We start from the raw sequence: 9,576 nt of genomic DNA, 5'->3' as shown, positions 1-9,576 counted from the left end.
CCATGCTGCTTCCAGTGTTTAACAAATTCACTATCTATGGAGCACCTCCCAAGAGTGGACCAGGCACTGCTTTAAGCGATGGGAACACAGAGAGTAGTCAGAGCTGCCCTTAAAAAGCTCGAGGCCAGGCTGGGTGTGGTGGCTCACGCCTGTAATCCCAGGATTTTTGGAGGCCAAGATAGGAGGATTGCTTGAGGCCAGGAGTTCAAGACCAGCCTGGGCAACATAGTGAGACCACCATCCCAACAAAAAATACAAAAATTAGCCTGGCATGCTGGTGTGCACCTGTAGTCCCAGCTACTTGGGTGGCTGAAGTGGGAAGACTGCTTGAGCCCAGGAGGTCCAGGTTGCACTGAGCTCTGATCATGCTACTGCACTGCAGCCTGGGTGATGAAGTGATACCCCATTTAAAAAAAAAAAAATCAGAGCCTTGTAGGGAGAAAGGATTGTGGCCTTGGGAGAATCTCTCTGATGCAAGATCATATTGAGAGGTGACAGCATGCTGGCAGTCCTCACAGCCCTCACTCGCTCTCGGTGCCTCCTCTGCCTGGGCTCCCACTTTGGCTGCACTTGGGGAGCCCTTCAGCCCACCACTGCACTGTGGGGCCCCTTTCTGGGCTGGCCAAGGCGGGAGCTGGCTCCCTCAGCTTGCAGGGAGGTGTGGAGGGAGAGGCGCAAGCGGGAGCCGGGGCTGCGTGCGGCGCTTGCAGGCCGGCTGGAGTTCCGGGTGGGCATGGGCTCAGCGGGCCCTGCACTCGGAGCACCCGGCTGGCCCTGCCGGCCCCAGGCAATAAAGGACTTAGCACCCGGGCCCGTGGCTGCGGAGGGTGTACTGGGTCCCCCAGCAGTGCCAGCCCACCGGTGCTGCGCTAGATTTCTCGCCAGGCCTTGGCTGCCTTCCTGTGGGGCAGGGCTCAGGACCTGCAGCCCACCATGCCTGAGCCTCCCAACCCTCCATGGGCTCCTGTGCCGCCCAAGCCTCCCTGACGAGTGCCACCCCCTGCTCCACGGCACCCAGTCCCATTGACCACCCAACGGCTGAGGAGTGCGAGCGCACGGCAAGGGACTGGCAGGCAGCTCCGCCTGCAGCCCCGATGCAGGATCCACTGGGTGAAGCCAGCTGGGCTCCTGAGTCTGGTGGAGATGTGGGGAACTTTTATATCTAGCTCACGGATTGTAAACACGCCAGTCAGCACCCTGTGTCTAGCTCCAGTGCACCAATCGATACTCTGTATCTAGCTGCTCTGGTGGACATGTGAGGAACATTTATGTCTAGCTCACGGATTGTAAACACACCAATCGGCACTCTGTATCTAGCTCAAGGTGTGTGAACACACCAATCAGCGCCCTGTCAAAACAGACCACTCGGCTCTACCAATCAGCAGGACGTGGGTGGGGCTAGATAAGAGAATAAAAGCAGGCTGCCCGAGCCAGCAGTGGCAACCCGTTCGGGTCCCCTTCCATACTGTGGAAGCTTTGTTCTTTCGCTCTTTGCAGTAAGTCTTGCTACTGCTCACTCTTTGGGTCCACACTGCTTTTAAGAGCTGTAACACTCACTGTGAGGGTCCGCAGCTTCATTCTTGAAGTCAGTGAGACCAAGAACCCACCAATTCCGGACACAATATGGGGGTTATATGGGGGGACCAAGGGGGCCACGCACCACCAAGGTGAGAGGAAGACACCAAGCCCTTCACAAGGTGACAGCTGCTCCAGGTTTAGAGTCAAGGAGCAGGAACAGTCCTGGCAGGGGGTAGAAGGAGCCAAAGACATGGAAGTGTGAACCGTCTGTTCATAGAGGGTCTGTGGGATTAAGGGGCTGGGGCTGGGGAATGGGAGGCCAAGGTAGGAGCAAAGGTAGAAGCCGGGTCCCAAGGAGCTTTCAGCCATGACAAGGCAAGAAGTAGCAGGAATGACAATTGGACACCTGGCTCTGATGGAAAAAGAGAGCAAATAAGGCTCTTCAGTCCAAGGGAACCACTGGAGGGGCCCCAGAGCACCAGGCGGGAGAAGGCATTATCTTTGACGGTGCAGGGTCTGCAGCTGGCACCATCTTTGCAGCCTCTGGCCAGGCTGTCCCCTTCCCCTGGGTTTCCATCTCCTCCTCTGGTGAGCAGGAGCCACCAACTCCTCCTCCCTATCACCGCATGATATAAAAACCCAGTGATGCAGCTCATGAGAGCCCTAGGACCAGTTCCTACTGCCTTACAAGAGCGAGGGCAGCCCATTGCTGTGAACGCTCAGCGCCAGCCCAATGTGTTCTGGGCAGTCTCAAGCAAACAAACAACCCGCTTAATAACCATTCATTCGGAATTGTATCCAAGAGTGCCTGGCCACTCTTCTCTAGGTGGAAACCAAATCTAACTGATTTATTTTAAGTGAGGGTTACGCAAGTCATCACTAAGTATGGATTTAAGCTTTAAGAATTAATGAAAGGAAAAAATTGCGAATGTGCCCAAACCACAATGCAAATGAGGCTTTGTCCTTGAACAATCGTAATTCAGGATTGCCGTCTCCGGGCCTGATAGTGAAAAGGAGACTTTATCCAGCCCCTTCTCCAAATAATAAAAATTGATTTGTGACTGGGGCAATCTATTGTTCCAGATCATTAACTTAGAGAATAAATCATTTTCTGGGGTTTGCTATTTCAGGTGGCTGGCAGTGCAGAACTAAAAGCTGCTTTCAGCTGGAAGGAGACTGGGGAGGACAAAGCGGCCTCCCTTTTCTGATTCTCTGGGCATCGTTTTAGGTATTTGAGTTCCAGCTAGAACTGAATGCTTAAGCCTTCTCATCATGAGGGTTGAGTTTCAGCTTTTCTTTCTGAAATGCCTTCTACCCACCCCTCCAGGTCAGCCTGGGGACATTAAGGATGGAGCTGACTCCAGCAGCAACTGATTCATGGGGCCCGGGACATGCCAACTCCACCCTGAGATCAGAGCAGGGAAAAAGTGGAAAATAAGAAGTAGCACTCTTAGTTTCCCTCTCTGTCCTCATCTTCTTTGAAATGTCCCTTTCTGCTAATGAGGCAGCTGCCCCTGGTTCCCCACCCTTGTACAGGTGTGGCTTTAGCCAGGGAAGAGAGGATGGTCTTACAGGTCACCTCCTCTGCCTTCTAGCCAAGGTCACTGGGATTGACAGTCCCTGTGGCTGTGGCGGGGAGACCTGAGGTACGCACTTGCCCTCCAGGTCCTCATTGGTTTCCTCTGGGTAAGTGGGGGCAGGTGGTGTTGAATGGCCTTGGCCCCTGAAATCTTCAGAGGAGACGATTGTTGGCTTCACAGGCCACTGTCCTCTCAACCACACCCCATGGGTCCTCAGCCACCTTCCCTACACCTGCACAGCCAGTAGGGAACCAGGAAAAGTGTCTCGAGCTCTTTCTTTGTTTAGGCACTCTACGCTGCCATTTTTCCCAATGCCATCACCAGCCTAGTAGGTCTGAGGCCACCCAGAGCCAGAGGTTAACCAAGACTGGAGACGCAAGTCCCTATACTGTGGGCTTCCCCTGCAGCAGCCCCGTGCCCCTGTCTTCTTGGCCCCAATCCCATGATCACCACTGATGAGGATAAGGAGTGGGGGACTGAGTTCCTCAGGACCCTAGGGAGAAGTTTCCTAAAATCCCTCCATCCTCATACCATGCCCCTTCCCACCTGGGGGAACAGAGCACTCCTGCATCTCTTCTTCCTTCTGATACACCTGACAGATGCCCTTGTCCTAGAAACCCACACTTATTTCCCAGACTTCTGAGTTTTGTGGTCCAGGCCTAGAGTCAGACTCAGTGCAAAGAGAAAACCTCATTTAGCCTAAGGGAAGTGGTTGGGTTTGAGTCGCTTTCTGCTATTTTTAGTGATTATTAAGGAATGCAGGACTGGACACGAAGTTCCTGCTTGAATTTTCCCAAAGACAGTTCTGGAGGCCTCCTCCCTCTGAGACACCAGGGATGAGGGGGCTGGTAGGAGGGGTTCCACCTTGGATTCCATCTGTGCAGGGCCTCCCAGGGCAGAGGAGGGACTCTGCTGGCCTGCTGCACACATCACTTCACAAGTGATTAGGAAAACCAGATGACCTGGCACCAGACCAGCAGGAACAGAGGTGCCAGGCCTCAGTGAAGGCCAGCCTCTTTTGGACACCGAACTGCAGTGGCTGGGCCCTGGGGTTTGTTAGGCATCCTGATGTAAGATCTGAAACCCTGGATGCTCAGAGCCACCATCTCCCTGCATCTTGTTCCCTGCAGAGGGGATTCTTCTCCCAGACACCAGGTCCTGGAAGGGGGCTGACACACTGCCCACCTGCCCAGTCCTCTCTGTCCTGGTCTGAGCTTGTTCCTTAGGAGCCAACCCACACACCACAGCGTCACTGCCTGCTCCATTATCATAGCCTCTGAGGCAGTCACAGCCTCAGGCACTTCCTGCTGGGCAAAGAGGAAAGTGGAGCAGGAGCCATCCAAGCCAGACGCGGACCTGATGAGGACCACCTTTTTGGACACTGTCCTTAGGAAGTCCATTTCTCCTGCCCACTGGGTCAGAACTCACTCCTGTTGCGAGCCGCAGCCGCCCAGGAATGCTCCCCCGACCCCTAGCTCCAGGGCCTCCCACTCCCCCTGAGGCCCCAGCAAGTCATTCCCGGGCCTCTGTTATTTGTCCATTGGCATGGGCCTACTCCTTCACCACAACCCCATGGCCCTGTCTCCCTCTACTGGGGCTCTACTTTTCCTTTTTGTGGCTACACTGTTGCTGGGTAGGTTAAATTTATTTCTGCAAATCCCAGAGGCTTGTCCTGGGAGAGGCAAGAGAAAGGACAGTCAGTGAGCAGGGCAGCAGCAGCCAATGAACCTGCTGAGTGGGGGCTGCAGGGAAGGTGTGGGAAGCAGAGATGCTGGGCTCCTCCACATTGGCTACAAGGGTCATGAGCTGCTTTCCTGCAAATGCATCTCCATCTGGGATTGAATGTCCTTTGATTGAGTTTAACATCTGATTCTAAAATGTGTTATCATATGTAAAGCCATCTTTAACAATATCACGCCATAATCTTCAAAATTTAATAAGGCCTCCAGAGATAATTAATAAAATGTAACCTAACTTCAAAAGGAAAATGTAGTAGTATAATGTCTTAGATACGAAAAGACTGCTGCTCCCAGGTGTCCTGTCCCATGACCCTTTCACCACCTTTCAGGGAGCCTTGGCTTCTCCCAGCCACACCCTGCAGGGAGGAGGAGGGGAAGAGTCAAACCAGAACAAAGAGCTAAATTCTTGCCTTTGAACTCAATTCCAAGAGCTGGGTGCTTAAAAGAGGACTGGTTTTCCCTTGAATTTCAAAGGATTTATTTGAGTTAGATGATCAGGAGCCAGAGCTCTGAGACTATAGCATGGAGTTGTTTAAGTCCAAGAGTGGAAGAGGTGAGTGTGAAGAGGGTCTCAGGCTAGGATTCATAACCATTTCCCTGCTGAGGGTCATCAGCAGGATCTGTAAGTGGGGAGACACAGAATGGACATTACCTGGATCCCTTTTAAGGGACTGAAGAGCCAAGTTATGTAGAAGAAGAACCTGAAGGCAGGCACAGTGCAGTAGGCTGCCCCACTTCCCATCTAAAATTCTGGAAGAAGATTATCGCCTCAACTGGATTTTCAGCAACATGGGAGCCCCGGGAGAGTAGAGCTGGTGTCATGGCATGTTTGGCAACACAATTATTAAGATTCATGGTTTCAAACAAAAAAAGCCAATTCTGGCTAACTTAGAAAAATTAACAGTATTTTTAGCTAACTAAACCAAAGATCATCTCTGGCAGGGTCTCAGAGAGAATGCCCATAATGGACAGTCCTCAGCTGAGAGGTCAGCATGGAGATCTCTGACCTTCGGCCTCTGCCTTTGCAGATGCCACTGCTGAGGGTCTGCAGCTGGTGCATGAAGCTGACCCATCTCCTTCTGCAGACATGCCTGTCATCATTCTTGCACTACTGGCCCTCTGACACTCTGCCATGCCCACCATTGTCCTTAGCAAAACTAGACCCTACTCTGCCGTGATCTCTGGCAGGCACACAAATCCCCAGCCACCATCTGCCTCCTTCTCCTAGGGTTGCAGAAAATGTCTTGGCTTTTCTCCAGGCTCTGCTGGAGCTGCGAGAGACTGGGATGGTTAGACAGAGGCTGGCTCAGGCCCTCTCTGCCTCTGGAGGATGTTTTATATTTTGACTACTCAGAAGCCAAATCTTTTTTCTATTTGTGGTAATCCCAAAACAGAAGGGAGGTAGCTCTACCTCTGAAAACATAAGTGTTAGTGGGGAAGGGGAGAGATACTCCCCTCCCCCACTGGCTGGCCATAGGGTGGGCGTGTGGCCGGAGTGTGGCCAACCAGGTGCTACCACTAGGGCCTGGCTTAGGAGGCACTGAGTCAGGGCTCAGGCTGGGAAGCTGATTTTCCATGGTGGCAGAGGTGGGATGGAGCCCAGGAGTCTGGTGGAACAATGCCCGCAGCCAAGGTGAAGGTAGCTCCATTATTAGCTGTCCGTGTCCACTGAGGGACAGTGTCTTGCTAGACCCTGCTTTCTTGGGATTTGCCTGAGCATTGGCCTGCAACCTTGCTCCAAAACAAGGACAACACAGGAAACTGCACTAAGAATTTCCCTCACACCGGAGGCAAGGATAAGAGGAGAAGGAGGGGGCTGGGTGCAGTGGCTCACACCTGTAATCCCAGCACTTTGAGGGGCCAGGGCGGGCAGATCATGAGGTCAGGAGATCAAGACCATCCTGGCTAACACGGTGAAACCCGTCTCTACTAAAAATACAAAAGCAAAATTAGCTGGGCGTGGTGGCAGGTGCCTGTAGTCCCAGCTACTCGGGAGGCTGAGGCAGGAGAATGGTGTGAACCCGGGAGGCGGAACTTGCAGTGAGCCGAGATCGTGCCACTGCACTCCAGCCTGGGCAACAGAGCAAGACTCTGTCTCAAAAAAAAAAAAAAAAAAAAGAGGAGAGTAAGGGGTCAGGTCTGAATCTGGTGAAATATTTAACCAAATCAACAATGTTTTAAATCAAAAGAAACTGAATTACCAAGATTAAAGTTGGTGTGTAGATGGTGAGGGGGGTGGTTTTGCCCTCAAAGGAGATGAGTTCAGTGATTTTTTTTTTAATGAGATTGTTTTATGTCTGGTGTGGACGTGACCATAAAACTCAATGTGAAAGCCGGGCATGGTGGCTCATGCCTGTAATCCCAGCACTTTGGGAGGCTAAGGTGGGCAGATCACCTGAGGTCAGGAGTTCCAGACCAGCCTGGCCAACATGGTGAAACCCCGTCTCTACTAAAAATACAAAAATTGCCAGGCATGGTGGTGGGCGCCTGTAATCTCAGCTACTCGGGAGGCTGAAGCATGAGAATTGCTTGAACTAGGGAGATGGAGGTTGCAGTGAGCCCAGGTGGCGCCATTGCACTCCAGCCTGGGCGACAAGAGCGAGACTCCATATCAATCAATCAATCAATCAATCCATCAATAAGAGCCTCCCAGGAGTGGCAAAGAGAACAAAGCTGCTGCACATCTGGACAGAGCAGTGCCTGTGAGTGGGTGGGGGAAAACGGCAACTGCGTTTAACACACTGCGGGTCTTACAGGAGAGAGCCGTGGCTGACCGAGGCCCTTCACAGGAATGGAAGGGATGCCTTCTGCATCTCTGACAGAAGCCAATCTGTCCCGGAAGTGAGAGAAATTGGCCCTCACCAGCTTGTTTCTGAGATAGTTTGGGGCATGGAGCCAGAACAGTACCATTTTATTTTCTTGAACTCCTTCCCCAGGGTCTTCCCTGTGAGTTTCAGAGAAGTGCACTCTCACTCTCTTCCCTGCCCTTGGACGACAGTGCCTTTCGCTCTGTGCTCCTTGGGTCACCCTCCTTTGTCCCACGTGTGCCACCATGAACCCACTCTGCAGCCCGGACCCAGGCTTCCTGGAGGGATGGTAAGACAAGTGGACTCCAACTCAGGAGCGATGGGTGGAGAGGAATGGGGGCTCACGCCACACTGGACAGTGACAGGAGCCCCAGCATAGCCAGAATGGAAGACTTTGAGGAAGAAGCATGGGTACCTGATAGTGGGAGAAAAGACGATCAAATGGCCTCCCAGGGGCCTTCACCAGATTCCCCAAGCACCAGCAGACATTAAAAGGGGAGGTGGGGCTGCGAATCGGCGACTCCAATATTCGAGAGGCAGGTGTCCCGATGGTTCAGCTGTAGATGTGGCCCAAGAAGCTAGGCTACTGGACTATCCAGTTAGAATTCAGGGATAAAGAAGATCTCAGCAGCCTTCAAGAATGTTTGCAGGCCGGGCATGGTGGCTCACGCTTATAATCCCAGCACTTTGGGAGGCCGAGGTGGGTGGATCACGAGGTCAGGAGATTGAGACCACGGTGAAACCCCGTCTCTACTAAAAATACAAAAAAATTAGCCAGGCGTGGTGGCGGCCGCCTGTAGTCCCAGCTACTAGGAGAGGCTGAGGCAGGAGAATGGCGTGAACCCGGGAGGCGGAGCTTGCAGTGAGCCGAGATTGCGCCACTGCACTCCAGCCTGGGTGACAGAGCGAGACTCCATCTCAAAAAAAAAAAAAAGATTGAGATTGAAAGTGTAATTTTAGATTAAAGTTTAATATCCAAGAGACACCTGAAAGTTACAGAATCTTACCAGGATCCTGTGAGGTATGGGAAAGAGATTCAACAGAGCATAGATAAAAGAAGAGTCTGGGGGAATATAAAATGCTCATGTTCACACCCCTCTGGGCTGAGTCTTCTCAACCAGTGAATTAACAGGGAGGCCTCAGCATGTCATCCACTCCCTGAAGTTCCAGATGGGCTGGTACACAGGATTTGCTCTGGAAACAGATATGCCTGGTGCTCCTCTTCTCTCATCTTCTGTGAGAGAGAGGGAGAGGGTAAGAGGCAGGGAGAGGAACGGAGCCCACACTGTGTTGAGCTGATGCTTCCCATCCATCATCTCCCTTGTCTAGGCAACCTATTTATCAGATGGCAAAACTAAGTCTCCAAGAGTGGAAGCCATGAGCTTAAATGTTCTTACATTTACATCTAGCTTTGTCTAACACAAAGCCACACCCTTTCCTCTCTGTCACAAATAGTATTGGATTACACTGCCATGCCTGAAAACAACCCTCATCTTTCTCTTTATTTTCCCCAGTTCACATCACTCTGCACAAGCCCTCTTCCCTGAGGAGCCTGGCTTTGTTGCCATCAGTAATGCATTTCCCAACATTTTCCTGGACATCAGCTATCATACTGAACACTCACCAATCTGCTCTCACGTCCCTGCCTCCTACAGAGAAGACGGCCATGAAGGCAGATCTTTCTTCAAGAGCTACAATTCTGAGCACCCACTGGGCAGTGCCTTTATCATGTGAAAACATGCCAGCAAAGAAAAAGGCAAAATCTTCTCTATAAAACATCAGTCTGTTTTCACAGGCACAACTCCCTAAACTTAGACAACCAGCCCAGAAACTGTGGTTCCCAGAAGAAATTTCTTCCAGGAAAACTTGGCCAGACCTAAAACAGCTCATTTTCTTCCTGAAACTGTCTCCTGCCCAGTCTGCGAAAGGCTC

Source organism: Nomascus leucogenys, chromosome 18 (assembly GCF_006542625.1).
Source record: "Nomascus leucogenys isolate Asia chromosome 18, Asia_NLE_v1, whole genome shotgun sequence".
Lineage (NCBI taxonomy): Eukaryota > Metazoa > Chordata > Mammalia > Primates > Hylobatidae > Nomascus > Nomascus leucogenys.
The sequence above is the reverse complement of the archived record's forward strand: the minus strand, read 5'-3'. Positions refer to the sequence as shown.